We start from the raw sequence: 24,491 nt of genomic DNA, 5'->3' as shown, positions 1-24,491 counted from the left end.
GAAGCCTCCTAAGCAGACTTCCCCATCTATAAAAGCTGTGCTCCTGAACAGCTGAAAGTAAATGTTTGTAAAATTAATTTTAAATGCATTCTGAAAAGTAGATATTTTAGGAATCTCAGGGTTGGAAGAGACCCCCAAGGTCATCTAGTACCTGTAGAAGAATGTTCTTGAACCCATGTTGTCATTCCTTTCCCAAAGTTCTCTCCACTATGCAAAAGGATGAAAACATTTCTATGAATTAACCCAAATTCTTCACCACAGCTCATGTAGAATGGTAGATTTTGAGCCAAAAGTTCCTTGGAGGTTAGTTACTCAAACCCTCTCATTTTACAGAAGAAGAAAGTGAGGTCGAGAGAAATTAAGTAACTTGCCCAAAGTTATGTATAGTAAATGGCAGAGTAAAGTTTGAGATCAATCCCTTAGATTCCCAATCCCAGACTGAGTTCATTTCAAAATGCTGCCCTATTTATCATTCTTCTTTGTAGAAAAACACATACACATAGAGAAATAAAACTGATATTGAACAATTCTACTTTACCTCCATCCTCTTTTAGTATTAGTCTCATCCCTCATCCCAAATAGTGGCTCCCTCTGTCCCACTAAGGCTAAAAACCCCTTTTTAAACATTTATTTCAATACTCAACTCATACCGACTTTAGTCTTTCTGATGCTAGACTTACTTTGACACCAATTTTTACCTACCTGACCTCACTTCTATCTCTAAGGCGTAGCCCTTGAAAATCTGAGCTCACTAATACTTAACTACATTGTCTTTGTGGCAAAAGAGTTTATACAGAATTTCTTTCAAGGAAGTCTTCCTTAAGGGTCCTTTTGAGAGTGGCAAGCCTCAGAATCTTATCAGCAAAACAGATCAAGAATTTATAAGTTCTACTTTTAGCAAAGAAACTATTAGCAAGCGTCTGGATAGTTGAAATCACAGCTATATCCTGCCTCAGCTCCAAACCTGTGATCTGTGTCAGGAACTCCTCATACATTTCCCTCCAGATGGCCTATAGTGTAATCTCAAGAAGCTATCATGTTTTTTCTTCCTACTTTGATCCTCACCCAAATGTTTTCCCCTTAAGTCCAAGGATTTCCACATAGGTGAATATCTTCTTAAGTAAAATGCAACACTACCACCTCTTATCTACTCTGTTCATTTTCCACAAGGTATAGGCTTCCATTGCTACAGCCTAGGTATGAGTCAGACTAATTCTGTTAAAATACTGCTTGCATCACACATAAGGCATGGGAGCCACTAAAGGTTTGGATAAGAGGACTCTAGCCTACCTTCCTAAGCTATGAAGGCAAGTGGTGTAGGAGAGAGAATGCTAGACCCAGAGTCAGGAAGACGTGACTTCAAATATAAGCTCAGACATTGACTATCTGTGTGACTCTGGGCAAGTCACTTCACATCTGTCTGCTTCCATTGTCTCACTTGGAACATTTTCAGTTTAATCTTCTGCTGTCTCCCTATAAGAACCTCTCTCCAGTCAAACTAGTATGCTCAATATCTCCTAAAAAACATAGCTTATGCTTTATCGTTATCTTTTCCTCCTGGCAATAATGCCTTAAATGCCCCCTCTACCTCAAAAATTAATATTATTTCCATTCTTCAAGGCCAGTCCAAATGCTGACTTTTTCATGAATCTTTCTCCAATTACTCGTGCCAGGAGTTCCCTCTCATTTAGCATCTATGCCACTGATATGAAACTTGTCACATGCTACCTCTTATTATGATTATTTTACAAGTCTCATCTTCCCAAAAAGACAATAAGCTTCCAGAGGATGAGGAATACATCTCTCTTACACACACACACACACACACACACACACACACACACACACACACACACACACCCTATGTATAGGGTAGGGGCTAAGGTATTTATTGAATTTATTAAATTTATTAAAGGAATGTTGTATAACTATTAAACTATCCTTGAACTTTTCACACTAAATAATAAGGGCCCAAACAGGTTGTTGGGAGCCAACATCTATCTTAGAATTGCAAACTAGAATTGCAAAAAGTAAAGTTACAATAAATAACAGTTGATTGACTAAACAACCTCTAAATAAAGGACAAACCTCAACAATTCCTATCATTACTAGAAACAAGCTATGGTAGGAAATTGAACTCACAAAAGTAGCTATGAACTTATAAAAGGTTCATTTATCACTTAAATTAAGTAAACATTTCAAATGTCTCAGAATTTTGTCAAATGAAAAAAATAGATGAGCTTCTTTCTTTTCCTTTTCAGAAAAGGGATTAATTTGGAGACATTTAGAAAGCAGACCTTCATCAGGCTATAATGCATACCTGCTGTATCCTGTAAAGCTGACTAATGAAATCTATCACCACTCAAAGCCACACACCCATTTTTACAAAATGCAAGTTCAAACCAACTTTAACTACTCTTTGTTTTCTAAAAATGGTTAAGATTTCAATACATGGGATAGGATCCATTTTTTAAAATCTCACCTTTATTAACTTTGGGGAAGACAGTTTTATTTAATTACAAAGAACACTGGATTTGGAGTTAGGAGCCTTGAGTTCAAGTACTAACTGCATGGGTGAGCGCTCTCTCGCTCGTGCTTGCCCTCCCTCTCCCTCTCCTCCTCTCTCCCCCTCTCCCCCTCTTTCTCCCCCCTCTCTCTTCCCCTCCCTTCCCCCCCTCCCTCCCCTGCCCCCCACACTCTAGCAAGTTAGATTCCTCACCCTGAAGATGGGGATAATAATATTTATTCTATTTACCTTATGAAAAGGTGATTTCCATGAAAGCTTAGCCTTAGTGTGCTTATTATGTAAGTAGAAACTATTATTAATGACAAACAGTGTAGTGAAAGAAACCTTGTATTTGGAGACTGTAGATCACCTGGGTTAACTTGGACAAGTCACACCCCTCTCCAGGCCTCATTTTCCTCCTGCCTAAAAATGAAAGTGCTAAACTCAATGACCCATAAGATTTCTTATTGTTCAGAGTACATGTAGATGCTCCTTCAGAGAGAACAAAACTAACAAAATAAATACTAAGAATGTCAGTTTAATTCCATCACTAACAATTAAAAGTGGTGACAGACAATCTATTCTCTTTCCCACCCCCCCTCTCCTTTAAATTCACTGGGTATCTTAGGATTTTGTCAATAGGTAAACTTAAAAAATCCCAAGGCTACATGTTAGTCATTCTTGCCTGATTGAATTTTTGACCTGGTTAAAAAAAACATTAAAGAAAATAAGAAAAAAATCATGTTGTATAAAACATTATGTTCTTCATTAAACATATTTTTCATTGCAACTACTACTAGTTCAATATTCGTCTTGTGGGATAACTGGGGTTCCAGTCCCAAGGGATTGACAGTGTTTTCCCTTTACAATAGAAAAGAGGCCCTGGCAACCACCAGTCCACACAAGCCAGCAGGGTATATGCTGAACTTGTCATGATTGTCTATGAGCTGTCAGTTTTCTCTCTACCCAGTGGGTTTGTTCTGGTGTTTCTTCCTATTTTGGCTCCACTTTCAGCTCCTGGTCTTTCATAATTGATTCCAGCTCCCTCTTTACTAAACCTCACATTCCTGCTCCCTCTTCAAGAGTTTATGCTTTTGCTATGGAATCCTCCATCTTGTTGACTCAACCACAATTCTGCCTGGCTTCTGACACCTCATCGACTTCTGAGCCTGTGCAATGCTTTACTACACTAGTACCCCCCAAAAGGACACATCTACTGCTGTTAGGATACAGAAACCAGATTATCTATTTGTTGTTTTTTTCCTATTGCAATTTATTGTCCCATCATTGTTTGATCTATACCAGAGAAAAGTAGAAGGTAATTATCAGGCCATTTCCTAGATGAGGAAAACTGAAGCCCCCAAAGCTCAGGTGGTCTAATAACCATACAGCCCAGTAGCAGCTACCCCAGATTTCCTGTGTCCCAGAACAGCACTAAGTGAACAGGATAATATTTCCTCTTGCTCCATTCCCAGTACCCAAAGCCTTTGAGTGCCTCTTTAAGGCTAGGGACTGGGCCACATTTCATGACTTCAGGTTCTGAGCTGTGTTAGCATGAATAAGTGATAAAGGAGTTATTTCGACCTCACGTTGGGTTTTAGGTGTTCTCTTTCTATGATGCCTCCACTTACTTTTTAATTTTATTTTGCAGGGCAATGAGGGTTAAGTGACTTGCCCAGGGTCACACAGCTAGTAAGTGTCAAGTGTCTGAGGCCAGATTTGAACTCAGGTCCGCCTGAATCCAGGGCTGGTGCTCTATCCTCTGCACCACCTAACTGCCCCCACCTCCACTTATTTTAAGATACTTTCAGGTAATCTGGCATTAGTTGTTCAAGTCTGGGTGCTGGGGGGTTAGGAGGAGGGTTGAAAGGTGAGACCAGGGCATTTGTATAGAAGTGGGGGAATAGAAGGAAAGGTTGAGAAAGCCTAACGCCTGGGGCCCCTGGCCACTTGTAGCCCAGGGCTGACAGCCAGACTCAGCTATGTCATTTGTATCTAATTTGTAGTGGAGACAAACTTCAAGATGTGTACATAAATGCATATGCATGTGTATGCATATATGTACATAATGCCCTCTTCACCACTTAATGCATTTGTTGTTGGACCTAGACAGGAGGATTCCCTGGGTGTGGGAACACACATTGTTAGAGGACAGAGATTCGACAGCAAGAAAGAGCTGCACAGAGTCACTTTCTTTTTCTAGCACTACTAACTATGCATATTTTAGCACTTTTTTAAAAAGAAGGAGAAGAAATAAAAATTAGCACCCTAACAAACACCTACAAAGCTGCTTTTGGAGGAATAGAAGCACATCGAGAGAGAGATATGTTAGACATCTGGCATCATCTGTCAAACTGCCAAACTACTGTATTTTTAAGCTATTCATGCCCTTATTTAAAAAAAGGAAGGAAGGAAGAAAGGAAGGAAGGAAGGAAGGAAGGAAGGAAGGAAGGAAGGAAGGAAGGAAGGAAGGAAGGAAGGAAGGAAGGAAGGAAGGAAGGAAGGAAGGAAGGAAGGAAGGAAGGAAGGAAGGAAGGAAGGAAGGAAGGAAGGAAGGAAGGAAGGAAGGAAGGAAGGAAGGATGGATGGATCTGACATTCCTGTGGCAAGCAGCAGGACAGTGTTCTTGCATAGAATTCTTGTGAGATGTGAAACAAGATCCACACAATCTCTGTGCCCTTTGTATAAAGGGCATATGGTGCCTTTTGTAATTTAGTGTTTAAAGGCATATGGTTCACCAGACAGATCATGGTGCAATACAAACCAGTACACAAAACCAACAAAAACAAAAACAAGATGTGCATCCAGTACTAACTAGAAAAGCTCCCTTTGGCATCACCTACAGAAAATAACTTCTAGATCCCTTGGTTCACTGAAGTCTCAATAAAGAGGATTTTACAATACAACAATACCTTGTATACACTCTGAGTGTCAGAAACAATATGGGACCTGCTGAATCTGAGGCTTCATCAGTGGGGTGGAAAAAAGAACTCGCAAGGTTAAATCCATTTCACCCAAAACAATTCAGCATAGCCCCACAATTTACAGTAAGAACTGTCTGTGAACACTGAGAGATGAAGGCTCTTGCCCAGGGTTATTCAGGCAGAAGCAAGACTTGGAACTCAGAATCTAAAGCCAGCCCCCATCCCCATCGCCCCTCCACACTGTACCTTTAAGTCTTACATGGAAGGTTTATTGAATTGAAGGACAGAAAATGCAAGAGAATAGCTGTTTGCTGCTTACTAATATTAGAAATTCCATCAACTAACTTTTCAACAATGTTAAAAAAGAAACCTTCAGAACAATAAGATGTTATTGTTATAAGATGATAAGATGATCAGATTCACTGTGCAAGCAGGTGAGGGGAGGAGTAGTTAGCAACAAAAAGAGAAATACAAGTTTTATTGGCTCTTTATGCCAATAATTGCAGTTTGGAAGGAGAATAAAATTTGTCTTGTGCTCAAGGTGGCAAAATCTTGAGAATCAGGGATGATTTTATGTTTATTGATCCTGTAGATTATTTTAGCATCTCCTTGCTTCTAGTTTGTCTTCAACAGCAGTTAGCTTTCAGACAAAAACAAGGGAACATAGATAACTGCTATGGGGAGAAAGTCTAAAAGAGGGTTAGTGAACCTGGATGATCATTGACTAAAAGTTAGATTTGTAATCCTAAATTATTTAGCATTGCACTATAAAGATACAAAAATCAAGATCCTATATAAACATTTCTATGAGGGGTAATAGAAGGAGGATGATTTCAGCAACTCAGTGTCTTAGTGGCTATCAGAATCAACTCATTTTCTCTCCTTCCCCCAAGCATTTAGGAGAAAAATACAAAGGAAGAAATGGATATCTAGGACTGAATTCAGTTCATTGTATTATATTTATCATCTCCATAGAAAATGAACAGATTTCATAATACAATCCATCAAATTAATTTTAGGAGGTTTTTGAAAATGGAATCTCATGCCTTTCACGTCATTCTGTCTGAAGTGGAGCTTGGGAGAAGACCAAACAAAGATCCTATACTTTTCTTTATGTTATTTAAAGAAAAACATACTGCTATCCTAACCATCTTGAAAGCTGAGCAAGAATAACTATCTTCATTTTCATCCACACATAAAAAGAGCTACATCAAGCCTAGGATGCTCTAAAGCCAACACTAATTATCTAAAGTAAATGCTTGCTCAATGATGGAGATATTTGACTTTTGGCTGAAAAGCAAATGCTAACATTGACTATTGTTACTTAATAAATGTTGCTTCTATGAAACTTTTCATTGATACCTTGCCCTAAAGGAAAGTGCTTAATAAAAATAAACAATGAAAAGAAAATAAGCTCCTGCTAAGTTCAAATTCCACATTCACCATGGGTTATATGGATGAATTACAACTGTTTGTAAGCTCTTAAATAAATGATGTCAACGCTTTCACATTTAAAGAGAGACACATTTGTAAAGGATAGGTGTTCTTAGCTTGGGGTCCATGAAATTACGAAGGTTTGGTTTTGTTTTTTTTTTCAAGAGCTCTCAGTCCACAGAAGGTATGGAGGTCAGATAACTGGACAGAAAGAGGTTGCAGGACTCTTTGCTGGCACTTGGGCCAAGTGTTCTGGGTCACAGTTATGAACAAACAGAAGGTCACCAATATCAAGGGAATCAATTTTTAAAAGACAAACTTTGAAGGAAGGGGGCCTAGCAGTACCAGATCTCAAATTGTACCACAAAGTGGTAATCATCAAAACAGTGAAGTACTGGCTAAGAAATAGAGTGGTGAATCATCAGAATTGATTAGGTCCACAATACATGGTAGTAAATGACAATAGTAATCTCGTGTTTGATAAACACAAAGATCCAGTCTTTGGGGTTAATAATTCACTATTTGACAAAAATTGCTGGGAAAACGGGAGAGCAATTTGGCAGAAACTAGGTATAGACCAACATCTCAAATTATAGACCAAGGGAAGATCAAAAATCAGTACATGATTTAGACATTAAGGTTAATATCATAAGCAAAATAGGGGAACATGGAAAATTTACCATCAGATCTATAGATAAGGGAAGAATTTATGACCAAATAAGAGACAGAAAACATTACTGCTTATGAAATGGATTATTTTGATTACATTAAATTTAAAAGGTTTTCCACAAACAAAACTAACATAGCCAAGATTAGAAGGAAAGCAGGAAACTGGGGTGGGGGATTGGGGGGAGGGGGGAATTTTACACAAAGTTTCTCTGATAAAGGCCTCATTTCTCAAATAAGTAGAGAACTGAGTCAAATTTATAAGAATACAAGTCATTCTCCAATTCATAAATAGTCAAAGGATTTGAACAGGCAGTTTTCAGAAGAAGAAATTAAAGCTATCTATAGTCATGAAAAATACTCTAAATCACTGTTAGAGAAATGCACATTTAAACAACTCTGAGGTATTACTTCAAACCTATCAGATTGACTAATATGACAGAAAAGGAAAATGACAAATGCTGGAGGGGATGTAGAAAAATTGGGCTCTAATACACCATTGATGAAGTTGTGAAATGATCCAACCATTCTGGAAAACAACTTGGAAGTATGCACAAAGGGCTATAAAACTGCATACCCTTTGACCCAGCAATATGCCACTACTAGGTCCATACACCCCAAAGAGATCAAAGAAAAAGAAAAAAGTCCTATATGTCCAAAATATTAATGGCAGCTCTTTTTGTGGTGCCAAAGAATTGGAAATTGAGGGGATGTCCATCAACTGGGAAATGGCTGAACAACGGCTGAATGTGGCATATAAATGTGTTGGAATACTAGTGTGTGATAAGAAATGATAAGCAGGATTCTTTCAGAAAAACCTAAAAAGACTTATATGAACTGATGCAAAATAAAGTGAACAGAACCAGGAAAACATCATACACAGTAACAGCAATATGGTATGATGTGAAAGGTATTTCTAGGTGACAGGATAGCATATCCCCACTCCCACTCCAAGGAAGTTATATCAATGATGCACCTGAAGTTCTTACAAGAACTATAGAGAATGTGAGACATACCCCTAAGAGCACAAGTTTATAGAGGCATTTCCACCTTTGGGTAAGCAATGCTCAGTCTCCAAACAAAAGGGTCTTAGTCTGAATACTTGTCTTACTATTGCCCTCACACAAGTACCACAACTCTAGTAAATAAGCTTCCAATACTGTTATGGTAGCAATGTTACTATTTACCAACTTTGCCAGTGGGGAAATGGAAGCATCAAATGATTAAGTCATCTGCTTACTTAAGTTTACAACCTGAGTTCAGGACCAAACCAGAAAGAAAATCCTTCGTTATTATGCCATCTTCTCAACCATGATGTCAATATAATGGCTACAGACTTCAAACAATGAACTCTTTAGTGATACATTTCATGGAAAGCTTTTAAGGGCCCTGCAAGGAAAATAAAAAATTGCTACACTTAGACATCTTTTGTTTAAACAGCAAAGACATCAAACAAACGAAGAAAAGTAATTTGAATATGACAAAGTATCCACTATTTGTTAAAAAATAATCGAGGTGAGTAACTACAATTATCATTGTCACAGAAAAGTTCAGAACCTCTGCCTGTTAATTATAGTGGTCTTATGATAGACCAACACCAAGTACAGACCACCTTCCAAAAATTAGAGATCTTTGAAAGGAAATTTTTTAAAATATATTTTAACTAAAAATTAATTATACTACACAAGACTACTACATGGAAACAATAATTTATTTGGGAGAAACCCAATATTTTTTCTAAGAATAAATTAAATTTAAAAAAAAATCAGGCATTACAATGCAAGTTAAAGGGAGCCCGGTTAATCAGGGGAAATTCAGAATGGCAAACAAAAACAAGCTCTTTACAAGTGAGGAGGCCAACACAAATGGATCATACTCACTGGCCCTTTCTTCACCCATAGTCCCCATTCCATTTACAGGACCTCTTTACCCAATAGCAAAACTTGGAAACTCCTATTATTCACTGAATTTTTACCATCCTGTCTCCTTCCCCCATCAACTTTTTTTTAGAGTTCCAAGACAACAAACTCCACTGATCAAACAGGAGTTCCAGGACCTCTGATTTACAAATGGAAATTAGAGCCCCAAGTTATCAAAGTACAAAATCTCTGCTTAGATGGAATCTCCTTCCACAATCAGCCCCAGTAGTGTTCTCTAAAGTCTCACACATATTTGGGAGGTTAAGAAATGGTGATCCTTTTTTTTGTTTGTTTGCTTTTTCTTTCTCACAGTTTTTCCCTTTTGTTCTAATTTTTCTTTCACGACATGACTAATGTGGAAATATGTTTAACATGATTGTACTGTATAACTTAGATTGCTTGTTGTCTCAGGGAAGGGTGAGGGAGAAAATTTTGGAACTCAAAATTGTAGAAAAATGAATGTGTAAAACTATCTTTACATGTAACTGGAAAAAATAAAATACTATTAAGTAAAAATTTTTTTAAAAAGAAAGAGTGATGAACTTTGCAGAGAAATCTATAGGTCTGTAGAACATTCCCTACTCCATCCTACTTTGTAGCATCAACTGCAAGAACATCTAACACAGGCAGAGCACTTGTACAGCCCAAGAGGAAACTTCTCCCTTCTTGGGAGATAGTAGAGGTACCAGTCAAGTCTGTGACAATAAGAGCATGATGGCAGCCAGCAATGGGGTTTGGGGTGTCAGAACTAGGGGAAAGTGCAGCATGTATTCAGGCCAATGTAGCATCTAAAATATGATTCCACATAGTCGAAGCAGTACAATTATAATAAGGTTTGTCTTCTAATTTGGTCAACCATAGTGTAGTGAAAAGAATATTAGATTTAAAGACCAAACTCCAACACATAATATCATTTTTTTTTTTTGCAGGGCAATGGGGGTTAAGTGACTTGCCCAGGGTCACACAGCTAGTAAGTGTCAAGTGTCTAAGGCTGGATTTGAAGCCAGGTACTCCTGAATCCAAGGCCGGTGCTTTATCCACTACGCCACCTAGCTGCCCCCCACATAATATCTTGGAGAAGGCAACAAAATTTTTTGAGCATCAGATTTCTCATTAGTAAAATGGGAACAATTACACCTATAATTCATAGAACTATTGTCAACATCAAATAAAATCATATATGAAAGGATGCTTGGTAAAACATGAAGCATCATACAAATATTAGTTACTACTAATTCCTAGACTATTTTTTAAACTAACAAGACCCTTTTTGTCAAGCAACCAAAAGTATTTTTAGATAAAAGAAGCTAAATATTATGCATATGCATAACTAGATATTTAAAAGATCTCACATTCTAAATCCTAGCTTTCAGTCTTTACCAAAACTGACCTTTCCTTTTGACCGCCTGAGGAAAGTCCCTTCAAAGTAAGGCATTCTTGAGCAGAGAAAAAGTTAAAAGGTGTTTCCTCCTAGAAGCAGGTATTTACTCATTGTAGAGAGAAGTAGATGGAAAGATGATTATCAGATGCCTGTTCAGCAAGCATGCAATACTACTTAGCTTGGTCACTGGATTACTGCTACAAAAACAATTATTCATTACATTGGTTTCAGACCCAAGCAAGGAAGCATTACAAGGGTCACTCTAGTATGACTGTGCACAGTGAGAGGTCTGTACCAAAGTAAATATTCCTGTTCCCTATAATTTACTCCTGTTACTAGAGAGCTCCCATGTCTCACTGTCATACTTACTGTACCCTCATTCTTTCTCCGGAAGTTGTGTACCATTTACCCAATCCCAAACATTTGCCTTCTGCATTTTCGTTAGTATTCTCAGTGTTCTCGTTGTTGTTGTCGTTTTTAAAGCAAATCATCTTTGTTTTCACTTGAATACTCTTTACTTTTGACCTCTAAGTTCATCCTCATCCAAGAGTTTTAGGAACTCTCATTAAGCAAAAGATTTGGAAAGGTAACATGGTAAAAAAAAAAAAAAAAACGCTGACTGGTTAGTCAGTAGACTGGCTCCAATGTAAACTTTAATATTTATTATCAATGTAGTCTGAGCCATTAATTTTCTCATCTTAAACATGATAAAATATTTGGTGTTCCTTACCTCACAGGGATGGTGCAAGAAATTAATAAGATACAATATAAAGAATCTTTTAACCATAAAGTTATATATACATATATAAAGTTATAAGATAGATAGATAGAAAGACAGACAGACAGACAGAGTTATGAGATTTAGCCAGGGCACACAGGATAGTATATTTTCCCCAGGGCAGTGAGATTTGGCATACCTACCTCTAAAAAAACCTTGTAAAACTACCATTATACCCATTATCTTGCTCACCATCCAAAAAAAAAAAATTGTACCTGGAATTTTATATACATTCCTATGTATTCAAGACTTAGTCATTACAAAGTATTATTACATTGCAGAAAAAAGTAGATAGCAGTTATACAGATTGCTGATTGAATATCTAGAAAACTATGCATAAGCATTCTACCAACAAGAACCTAGTGAAAACAGTGAAAGGATAGGGAAAGATAATGGCATGAGATGGGGGAGGGAGATAAAGGGCAGGGGTGGGGGGGGGGAGAGAGAGAGAGAGAGAGAGAGAGAGAGAGAGAGAGAGAGAGAGAGAGAGAGAGAATGCAGTAGAAATACTATAGTAAGCGCATTCCAAAAGTTGAAGAACCCTGAAGAATCATTTCAGTAAACAAAATTTCTAAATGCCCCAATAAAATCACTTTCAACAATGGAAATAGAATTACAAGGGACTCTATCACAAGTCTCTTTTCCCCTTCTTCTAAAGATTTTTAGAGTAAATGAAACAAGAATATGCTTTCTACTATCCAGTTTTTCATAAAACCTACTTCACCAAGCCACACATTATTTTTGTTTGATATTCATTAAAGAGACAAGGCAAAGAAAACACTACAGTTTATTCGAGGTACTTCTTGAAAATTATGGTTAGATGATTACAATCTTCTTTCAGAACGTCCAATGCAGGAATTGATTTGGGGATTTCCAGAAGAAAGGTCCACACCTTTATGACAAGAAGACATTATAAAAAAATAACTAATTACTGCAGACTCGCCAGCAGCCAAGATAGAGAACAAATTTTCCATAAGACTAGTATTTCTTCCATTCTCCAGTCTACTGCCTGATACTGTGGGAAACACAATACTGCTTTGGCAGGCTTCATCTTTTTATAGTTTACCATGGCACCACAATGAAGTATCCCTGTCCTTCCCCAACCATGTTACAATCTAAAACAAGTATATCACTACACTCTGGGTCGTCATTTGCTATCCAAGATCCGCCTCTCAATATCTCCAAAAATCTAGATCTCAACATTTTGATATTTCTGCACTTAAATTTTTTTACAATTCCATCCCTTAAAAATATACATTAGTATCATCTCATTTGTAAAACAGCTTCCTGGGGCAGCTAGATGGCACAGTGGATAGAGCACCGGCCCTGGAGTCAGGAGTACCTGAGTTCAAATCCGGCCTCACACACTTAACACTTACTAGCTGTGTGACCCTAGGCAAGTCACTTAACCCCAATTGCCTCACTAAAAAAAAAAAAAAAAAAAAAAAAAAAAAACAGCTTCCTGAAAAGTTGCACAAAAACCAAATTTCATTGAATCAATTCCCAAATGTTCTTCCTTCCCAAATTCACCATTTGGTATGAACTTTCTTAAGGTAAAATCTCACCAAAAATGAAATGGTTCACTCATTTTGAAAAGCAATTTGGAATTATTGAGGGTTTTTTCTTGAAGGTGACTAAGAAATTCATACCCTTTGTATGAACAGAGATTCCCACTCTTAAGCATACTCTAAGGAGGTCAAAGACAAGAAGAAAGATCATATATATATATATATATATATATATATATATATATACATATATATATATATCAACAATTCATAGCTATACTTTTTACGCTAGCAAAGTAGGGGGAAAAAGATGATATTCACCCACCCCTCCTCACTTGGGGAAGGCTGAGCAAGCTGTCATGCATGATGGCTGTGCTGTAAGAAATGATGACTATCATGAATACAGAGCAGCAAGGAAAGACTTACATGAACTGATGCATAACAGAATCAGAAATGTATACACCAAGACTACAATAAGGCAAATGGAAAGAACAAAATAAAACAAATCAAAATAATTATGATGATGAAGCCTGGCCCTCCCTTGCAGAGGGAAGTTGTGGGTGTGGAACTCTGCATGAGTGTCAAACCCCACTAATATGTTGGTTATTTTTGCTTAACTGATTTTCCTCTTTTTTTGTTTATTGGTTATTACAAGGTTTGGCTCTCTGGGTCCAGAAGAGACGAAAAACATATTTGCAAATGAAAGTAATATAAAAACAAAAACTCTTATTTTTTAAAAAATGATATAGCCCGCCTCATTTTTATTTAGAATTTTTTATTATGGAAGTTACATCTACCTGACAACTACTTCCTGTCTATAACCCTTTTTGATTACTCAGGTACCTAGGTGACCCAGAGGAAAGAGTGCTGGACCTGGAGTTTGGAAGACCCAAGTTCAAATCTAAATTAGACACTTACTAGCTTTGTGATCCTGGGCAAGTCACTTAATCTTTGCCTGACTCAGTTTCCTCATCTGCAAAATGAGGATAATAACAGCACCTATCTCCCAGGGTTGTAGTGAGGATCAAATGAAATGATAATTATAAAGCACTTAGCATAGAGTATGGCACATTATTATTATTATCATTATTGTTGTTGTTGTATCTCACCTATTTATTATTATTATTATTGTTATATCTCACCTGAACCTAGCAATATATGCAACATTCCATAACTTTCCCCACAACTCTGCAAAGAAAGGAGGGAAAGCCCGTCTACTCAAGTGTAAGGAATAGGTATGACTAAATAATTCAGGAAATCTGAAAAAAGAATCAGTAATGACTTGGAAGAGAATAAATGGTTCCCACAAACCCATTTCTCAAGGAGAAGTCAGCTGTTTCCCGCCCCCTCATTTGCTTAGACTGAGGAGGTATCTATGAATGAATCACCTCCCTGGAGAAGCTTACCTTGTATGGAATGGAAATGAAGTGCCTGTCTTCAGTGGCTGATCATCATTCCAAGGAAAAGGAGAAACCTGTAAGAACAGAATGGCACAGTACATAAGTGTCACAGTAACATAATTCCATGTTCATTTTAATACTGAATTTTCTTAAGCTAAAACTGCTTTATATATAAAGGATGGCAAACCATATAAGTGGAACCAACTTGATACCTAGCTGTTCTCATTTGACAACGAGGCAATGAGGTAGATAACTCCTTTAAAGCTAATGTTGCTCTATTTGAACAAAAGCACAAACTTATAAATCATAATTTCAGATTTTCAAGGAATCTTAGAGGCCTAGAGGTCTAGTAAAACATAATAACGATGGTGATGATGATGTTCAAAGTACTAAAACTGTACTGTTTTCTTGCTGATAAGTAAAGTGAATTATTCCTTCTCTTTAAGTGGTAAAACTTTCTATGTACAGGGCTTAGATTACTGAGCTCTGTGAGTTGTTGAGAGTTTTTTTGTTTTGTTTTGTTTTGTTTTGTTTTAAAACAAGGAGAAAAAACAAACCAGGACTATAAGAGTATAGTATCCAAAATTTTTCTCTGAATTGATCAATCTGTCATTGCTTGCAACAAACTGAAGCATCTTCCATTAGCATAGCATTGGTTAGTTAAGAAGAACCATACAAACATGTATAATCTAATCTTCATTTGAGATTGCTAGTTCGGTTTTACAGATAAGGAAACTGAATCCCAGAGATAATGAAATGACATGCCTAAGGTGAAAAAACTTGGGAGGAATACAATGAATACCGCACAGAACTCTGATCTTCTAAGTCCAAAAATCTATCTTCTATTTTATCACCTTGGCCAACAATCTAACTTGTTTCACTGTCAGAAAACCTACCATTTCAGCCTCCCCATATTTAATTAGATTAGTACCCAACACAATTAAACTCACTCAAAAAATTTCAAATATTTAAACTCTGAAAATAATGTTTCATAAGCAAAATATAATGATCTATAACATGCTGGCATTAATATATTTCATTAGGGTTTTTATTCGGAGGTGGATGTTGGGGGGTGGGATGAGAAGAGCAAATGTTCTACCTTAATTAGGTATTAATTTTCTGGGTTTTTTTCATATTCCACCATGCGATGCTGAAATATTATAAAATTCTAAGCTTTAAATTTAGGAAATAGGCCCTTAAAGCTTCGATTAAAACAATGACTGTTAATGTGCTTTTTTTCCCCAGTTAATTTCCCACGTCTAGAAATTGTACTTAATTAAGCTGTAATATCCCCAACACAATAGATTCAACTCTGTAAAAGGTACTTCCTTTGATACAACAAACATCCTGTAAATAACTAATTTCCCACTCTTCTAACTGATTGCTTTTTGTTTACTGACAGGAAAGGAAATAGCAGATTCTCTATGTAGCAGTCAGAACTAGAAAGTTTTGTTTAATTTCTGAATGTGCAGGTAGTTTATATAAGGCAACTAACTAATGTCTTCTGCTACATTTTTGCCTCCAGAAGAGAAAGGAGGGGGGAGGATAGTTCTCAACTTGGCAAAGCCAACACAAACAACAGCAAAAACCTTAGGTACTGCCATATTGTTATGAAGAAAAAAGCCCAACAATGTCAGTAGGGAGCTGCGAATCCTCTCCTCTAAACCCTATGTCTATTCACCACATAGAGAACTCCAAAAGAAAGCTGGGTGTGAAGACCACACCTATCTGGAAGTAAGGATCTAGTTCTTTCTTCTTATCAATGGGTTGTACATCTCTTTTTCCTAGTGAGGGGGAAAAGAATTCTGAGGAAGTCATCAACAATTTTTCTTTATACATAGAGAAAAAAAAAAAGTTAGAAAAATCTTCAACCTAGTTCAAATTACCCTAACTTTCTCAAGGTTCTTAAAGAGTTTATAAGTGTGTGTGTGAGAGAGATATGGGCCCATTTGACAATCTGATAAATCCTGTGGATTCCTTCTAACAATAACATTTTAAATGCATAAAATAAAATACACAGGATTACAAGGGAAACCAATTATACTTAAATAGCTACAGAAAGATTTAATAAATAAGTTTATAGACTCTAAATTTACGATCTAGGTTAGGGTGATGCTTAGGTAACATGGTGTTTTCTCTTAAATCAGTTGTCTAACTCACTGTTTCTAGGAAATGAAAACAACTATATTTCTTTCATTTAAGAGAGTTCCTCATTGTAGAAACATAAGATCTTATGTTGACTGTCTCCTCAAAGCAAAAGAATACTTCTAAATGCAAATAATACATTGTCATGAACACCATACAGAAAACATGAACAAACCATTTTTGGTGGGATGTCCTACTCCCTAATTTGAAAACTAAGTCCTAAGTAACTAGCTATGCCACACACTCCAGATCAAGAAATTCTAATATTTAAAGGTAGCATAGGGCAGCTAGCTGGCGCAGTGGATAGAGCACTGGCCCTGGAGTCAGGAGTACCTGAGTTCAAATCCGGCCTCAGACACTTAACACTTACTAGCTGTGTGACCCTGGGCAAGTCACTTAACCCCAATTTCCTCACTAAAAAACAAAAAACAAAGGTAGCATAACCTAGCATGATGGGAATCAGAGAGGGCTGGGTTCAAGTTCAGCCACCACACAATGTGTCTTTGTGCCTCAAGCAACTATAGAAGATATAAGTCACAGATGAGTTGATGGCATTACATCTCATATAGGACTTTGACATATACATCAATAAACCTTCTACCATCCACTGAGAAAGCTGATTCATTCTATTTCTTAAATTATCCAACATCTATTATATATTTAGTGAATATTTACCATGTGTCCCTTATACTGTGTGCCCCTGAAAAAGTCACTTTAAATCTAAGCCTCACTTTTTCCATCTAAAAAAGGAAGGAACTAGGTGTCTCTAAGGTCCCATCCAACTCTAAAATTCTGTGATTCAATGGCTGTGCTAGGCCCCATGTAAACTATAAGTAGGGAGCATTTATTTTTTTATTTATTTTTTTAATCTAGTAGGAATCCTCAAGAGAGCCAAGTAATATGTTACCATGAAAACAAATTTAGTTCATGGGTATTGTAACGATTGGAATGACGCCACCTGCTGGAGATTTACTGTAGGAAAGCTCCGCCATGAGGAGAAGGCGCCCTGAGGGTTTGCTTGTGGGAGGAAGAGGGGGCAAGGCTGGCTCTCTTGCTCTTTTTCTTGAGGACTCTGGTGGAGAGCAGAGCTAAAGATGCACTCTCCCTTTGATAGATGAATCTAGGCCTTTCTCTCTTCACCAAATTCTTATTTTCCTTAATAAATGCTTAAAAGTCTAACTGTTGCTAAAGCTTATAATTTATTGGCGACCACTCATTAAATATTTTAGACAGACTAGCTAGAATTTTAGCCCTTTACAGTATCCAAAATCCATACCAATGAATTCAAGAAAATATGTTCAAAACCAGACCACTTGGCAATGACCAAATGCTATTCCCAGTTGACAACCAACCACTGTTTGGTGATTAGTAAGAAGTAGTGGCTGGAATAAACTGGAAGAAAAAGAAAAAAATTTTAAAGATTCAGAATAAATATCCCCCCTTAATTAAATCCACAGAAATATATCAACAAGTTATAAATAAATCCCCCCCCCCAAAAAAAGCACAGGCAGGGGTGTGGGGGCACAGGTATCTCTGTGAACGGCTTTTCTTTCATTTAAAGGAGGCACATTTCATGCATGTATCTAAATCATGGATAAGATGTCAGCCTGAATTACCAAACATGTTTACAAATTTCAAGGAACCATTATCTAGTTTCAAGAGTCTCTTTCAATGGTGAATTATGCACCACTTTTGTGTAATGTCTAATTCTCAACAATAGCTAAGTCCTTGGGCTTCAACATACACATTTACTTTGCAATTTCACATGGCTATTTATATCACACAGAGAACCAGGATGGAATGTAGGCAGAGAGCCATAACAGCAGTCTCATTACTCCTTCTACACTGTTTTCCTTTAAAGCATGGTGGGAATATTGATGGCAGAATGAGGCAAGAAAGATAACTGGATATATAGGCTGGATACTTTTAAATGTTTTGTGATTTTTTCCCCCTTTAGGTCACTAGCTAAATAAACAGAAAAAAGATCTGTGGGTAAGGATTAGGAATGTGGACTTTGCAAAGATTCACATATTTGATCTACTAATGTCTTCTTATCATTTTGGCAGAAGATGGCAAATAAGCTGGTCTTTCCCATGTAAGGATATAAGACATATTAATGATGCCATTGTTCTCCTTAACTGTAACCATTCCCACACCCAACATCATCATAGTCATCCTTCTATAAACTTTCAGATGAGCAACAAATAGTGCGCCTGCTTGGGGCCCCTGCTTTCAGGATTACTAACTGCTCCATCTAGCCTATGACTTTAGACAGGCCTCAGGGTCACACACTTCACTTCAGTCCCCAATCTACTCTTGTAGAGAATCTCAGAGTCGCATGCAAGCTTCAGTCTAATTATGTATATGAAAAGAGTATGCTGTTTGGTAAACCAGAGTGGTAAACCACAGAGAAACAAAAATAAAAATATAATAAAAAATTAAATAAATCTTGTTTTCGCATTAGGGCAGTATATCCATGCAAATCTGAGGTGACATATTTCAAGATCAGAGAATTTAGTAGGGAAAATTCACTAGGATATGCTAACAAATTCCTACTTTTTTTTTTTCTTAGAAGTAGTTAGGTATGATCAAAGGCAGGTTCTTGGCACCTTCTCTGCAATTTATAGTCTACAACGAGGGTCAAACTCTTTGGTCCTGGCCCAAAATACTGCCAACTGAGTCATTGGGAAATAATGAACAAAATAAGTAAAAATCCAAGAAACAGAATGTATATTTGTACTTTTCTGAGTCAATAGGCTGCCTTTATGTATTTCTATTTGGGTTTGACACCACTGGTTTACAGTACATGCATAGATAAGTAAATAAAAGGGAATTTGTGGGGGGTAAGAAACATGACCAAGTGAAGGCCTTGGTGAACACTGCTGGTAGAAAGTGGTGCCTGAGATGAGCATCAAAGAAATATGATCGTTCTGAAAGGCAGAGGTAAGAAGGGAGTCTATTCCAGGTACGCCAAGGGGATGGCCTGTGTGAAAGCACCCAGACAGGAGCCGGAATGACAACCCAGATTGCAGGAGGTTTTACATGAAGATTGTGAAGTTTTTATTTTATCCAATATGGCAGTGGTTCTCAAACTCTCTCTTTTTTTTCTTTTTTTTGGCCGGGCAATGAGGGTTAAGTGACTTGCCCAGGGTCACACAGCTATTAAGTATCACGTGTCTGAGGCCGGATTTGAACTCAGGTACTCCTGAATCCAGGGCCAGTGCTTTATCCACTGCCCCAACCCATTTATACTCTTAAAAAATATTGATGACTCCTTTCCCAAGACTTCTATTTGTATGGGTTATATGTATCATATTTACTATATTAGAAATTAAAATATCATTATTATTATGAAAATAATTTTGACTTTATGGACATAGTTGCCCCATTCACCCACACACACACACACTCCTGCGAAAGGGTCTTGGCCCTGACCACATTTGGAAAACCACTGTTATAGGGAATATAGAGTCACTGAAGACTTATCAATAAAAAGAAGTGACATGGTCAGACGTGTACCTTCTAAATGGACAGCTAGGAGGTACATTGGATAGAGCACTGGGCCTGGAGTAGGAAAGACCTGGTCTTCCCATTCTTACTAGCTATGTGATCCTGGGCAAGTCATTGAACTACTGCCTGACTCGGTTACCTCATCTGTAAAATGGAAATAATAATAGCACCTAGCTAACAGGGTTGTTGTGAGGAGCAAATGGGGTATTTGTAAAAAGATTAACACAGTGCCCAGAATACATTAAGTGCTTAAGAAATGCCTATTTCCTTCCTTCCTGTACAGAAATCCTCTTATTTTTAAAAGTCTCAGCCCTTTCCCCACAGTAAAACCAGAAAAAACACTTCTGTCAAGGGACCTCTCTTAATCTCAAATTGAATTTATAAGATCAAACAATATCAGTTAGTGGCCATGTAACAAATGATATTTTAAAAAACAATCTAGGGGCAGCTAGGTGGCACAGTGGATAGAGCACCGGCCCTGGAGTCAGGAGTACCTGAGTTCAAGTCCGGCCTCAGACACTTAACACTTACTAGCTGTGTGACCCTGGGCAAGTCACTTAACCCCAATTGCCTCACTAAAAAAAAAAAATCTATAAGCATAAAAGCAAGTAGAGATAATACATTTCCCATTCAGATTAAACTATTTTTTTAAAGCCACAAGAATTGTGTTACTGTGGATAACTACCAATAGAAACAGTAATAGATGAATACTTGTCCTCATCTCAGCAGGACAGCGTGAAAGCTGATCCAAGTTAAGCAGTCCCAAGTCCATGATAAGAGTATTTTGTGAATTAATTCATAAGCCCAAAAAAAAAAAGATAGAAAGAAATAGAATAAACTATCTCAAGAAGGACCACAAAAGCAGCTATTCTATGTGACTTGGATTTTGATGGAAAATGGGACAAAGCAGTAACTATATATACATATATGTACATATATATATATATATATATTCATAGCCTTAAAGCTAAAAAAATAGTGCTTATATACCTAATAAGCATCAATCTCTGATTTTTGTTTGTTTGTTTTTTGGTTGGGCAATGAGGGTTAAATGACTTGCCCAAGGTCACTCAGCTAGTAAGTGTCAAGTGTCTGAGGACAGATTTGAACTCAGGTCCTCCTGACTCCAAGTCCAGTGCTCTATCCACTGCACCACCTAGCTGATATTTTTTAAAGTTGAAAAACGTAGAAAGTAGAACACTTCATTTCCAAATATTAGCTAAGTCTAAGTATCTAGACAACAGGACTAAAACTGAAAACTAAAAAGGACCCCAGGGAGCCATCTAGTTGAAAGTTGAATTCCCTCAGATACTTGTGTGCAAATATGCCTCAGTTTTCTCAACTGCAGAGTGGGGATGATAGTAGTCCCTACTTCCCAGGACTGTTGGGAGGATCAAATATAAGATAATTTTTATAAAGCTGTTAGCATGCTGCCTGGCACACAAAGTAGGAAGACGCTTAATATATATATGTTCCCTTCCCTGACCCATCCCCCAAAGATGAGGAAACTGAGGACCTGGGTGGGATAAGTCACCCAAGATCACAGTGATCATTAATATCAAAGGTTAGATGTGAATGCAGGTATTCCCAATTCTATAGTCAGTGTTCTTGTCAGGGTACCACACTATTTCCATATTGGTGGTGCTGTACATGTCTTACTCTTTGTGATGCCATATGCAGTCTTCTCAGCAAAGATACTGGAGTGGTTGGCCATTGCTTCTCCAGCTCATTTTACAAATGAGGAAACTAAGGCAAACAAGGAGAAGTGACTTGCCCAGGGTCACACAACTAGTAAATGTCTAAGGCCAGATTGGAATTCAGGATTATAGGCATCATATTGTTATTTTAAAGTCCTATATTTTCATGGATAAGCATAATTTTCTTTGGTAGCAATACAAAGTTTAATGAATGAAAGTATTTCAAGACTAACTGTGGGATTTAAGGGCAGTAAGATTTCAACATTTCACTACCAATTTATACTAGGGAGAACGCTCTTAAGTTTAATTCTAACAACTCTTTGATGCAAAAAAAAAATCAATAAAGCAATGTGATCTGTGCACCTCTCTAATATAAATGATAGCTATTCGTAAAATAACTCCAAATTCTATTTAGGAGAGAATCTCTCTTTCATCCTCTAAGAAGGGTTGAGGATGGAAACACCAATAATGTTATAGGAAAAAAGCTTAGAATCAGAGCTATTGAGAACTAGAGAATGCTAGAGATCAAATAGAAATCATTAAGAGTTGATTCAAGGACATAATGGAATTCTATTGTGCTGTAAGAAACGATAAGCAGGAGGAGTTCAGAAAAACCTGGAAGGACTTGCATGAACTGATGATGACTGAGATGAGCAGAACCAGAAGAACATTGTACACAGTATCATCAACATTATGTATTGATCAACTGTGATAGACTAGATTCTTCTCACCAATCCAATGGTACAAGAAAGTTCCAAAGGACTCATGATGGAAAAGGCTCTCTAAATCCAGAAGAAAAAAAAAAAAAGAACAGTGAAATATGGATGCTGATTGAACTATACTATTTCTTTTGTTTTTGGTGCTGTTGTTTTTCTTGTTTGAGATTTTTCCTTTTTGCTCTGATTCTTCTCTTATAACAAGACTAATGCAGAAATATGTTCAATGTTTTATATATATAACCTATATCAGATTACCTGCTGTCTGGGCGGGGGGAAGGAGAAAAATTTGAAATTGAAAATCTTATAAAAACTAATGTTGAAAACTATCTCTACATGTAACTGGAAAATAATAAAATACTTTTATTTTAAAAAAAAGTTGATTCAAGTAAATGAAGAACTGGACTTCCCATTTTATTTCATTAAGCCATTAAAAAAAAAAGTATGTCAAGATTTTCTTTGAGATAGATAAATTGAAAATCTGCTCAGAGCAAATGAATTTTGTTCCTATCAGGATTCCCTTAAATTCTTTACCTTAATTATATTCTCAAGATACAATGCTTTCTTACAAATTCACCAAAGCCCCCTTGCATTATCTTCCAATATCCTTAACAGAGCAAAATCATATTGTGGGAAAAGCCACTGAAAAGTTCTCCCCCATCATCTCTATCTCTTGATTGATCCCTAGTTTCCTTCAAAGCTCAGGTGAAATGCTGGATAATTAAAATGCCTGGGATACTACCGATGCTGCACTAAATTGAACAGGACACCTGTCTAAAAGGAGAGCTTTCTGCCCCACGCCACAACTGATAACATCTTCTATTATTCCTAGTATTTATTTTCTACATACCTTTTTGGCTTTGTACCTCTAAAAAGACATAAGCTGTTGAGGGCAAGGATCATTTCATTTTTATCTTCATTAGCATAGTGCCTACCTTATTTATTGGCTGAGTCCCTTGATTCTTTGCAAACTTATTCGATGACCCAAATGAATTCTGTTCAACCCTTCTACCTTTCATCAATTCAATACAAAAATACAAAATAAAGTGTGTTGCATATTTATCCATGAGGCAAAGGAAAGATGAATGGCAACAAACTTGAGTGAAGAACTACAGAGAGGAAACAGGACATCAGGCAGATATATGAGATTGACTGGAAAGGAACCTCTTACTCAATCTCTTCTCAAGTTTCCTATAAATTCAAGATCAAAATACTTTGAATACAAAAGGTATGGTGCTGAATTATACATGGGACCAGTTCTGGCCTCCAATTACACTACAGCTCATCTGGAATATCAAGAGCATGAGGTTATTATTAGAACACTGAATTGTGGGGCACTCAAAATTTCAAGAACTCTTTACAGGAATGTGGACCCCTGCTTTGGTCTATTACTCAGTTTTGTTAATACCTCACTTTGGCCTTAGTTTTGCTGGTTCCCTCAAATCCTGCCTCACTGATGCATCACATTTGGACAAGCCTAGATAAGTCAGGAAGATCTTAGTTCAAATCTAGCCTCAGACACCTACTTATATGACCCTGGGCTAGTCACTTTATCTTTAATTACCTCAGTTTCTTCAACTGAAAAATGAGCATAATAATAACACCTACCTCACAAGGTTGTTTGTGCAGATCAAATGATAAAATATTTATGAAATGCTCGGCATAAGCATCTGGCACATAAGGGGCACAATACAATGTGTTCAAACTTGTTTCCTGCACTTCAAAAGGACTCACCAATGACCTGGGACTCCCAGCCCACTGAGAAACACACCCAACAAGACCTCTTAGAGTACCATACAAGACTCCCAGCCAACCCATCTTTAGTGATGCCCATTAGCCATAAAACTGGTCTGTTTTACATCAGAATCAAGGGCTCTCCACTTGTTTCTTCACCTTACTTTTTGTCC

The 24,491-nt window shown here is 37.1% G+C and overlaps 1 protein-coding gene across 7 annotated transcripts in view; it reads right to left on the bottom strand.

Annotated features, from left to right (window-relative positions):
- Positions 1-24,491, bottom strand: part of SIPA1L2 (signal induced proliferation associated 1 like 2) — a 270,170-nt gene that overhangs the window by 195,159 nt on the left and 50,520 nt on the right. For all 7 annotated transcript variants that reach the window (XM_044002459.1, XM_044002462.1, XM_044002465.1 and 4 more), the window contains exon 2: positions 14,523-14,590. The gene's annotated coding sequence lies outside the window, so the exon portion shown is untranslated. The remainder of the gene's footprint in view (positions 1-14,522; positions 14,591-24,491) is intronic.

Source organism: Dromiciops gliroides, chromosome 4, assembly GCF_019393635.1.
Source record: "Dromiciops gliroides isolate mDroGli1 chromosome 4, mDroGli1.pri, whole genome shotgun sequence".
NCBI classification, from domain to species: Eukaryota; Metazoa; Chordata; class Mammalia; order Microbiotheria; family Microbiotheriidae; genus Dromiciops; species Dromiciops gliroides.
This window is presented reverse-complemented; position numbering and strand designations above follow the sequence as displayed.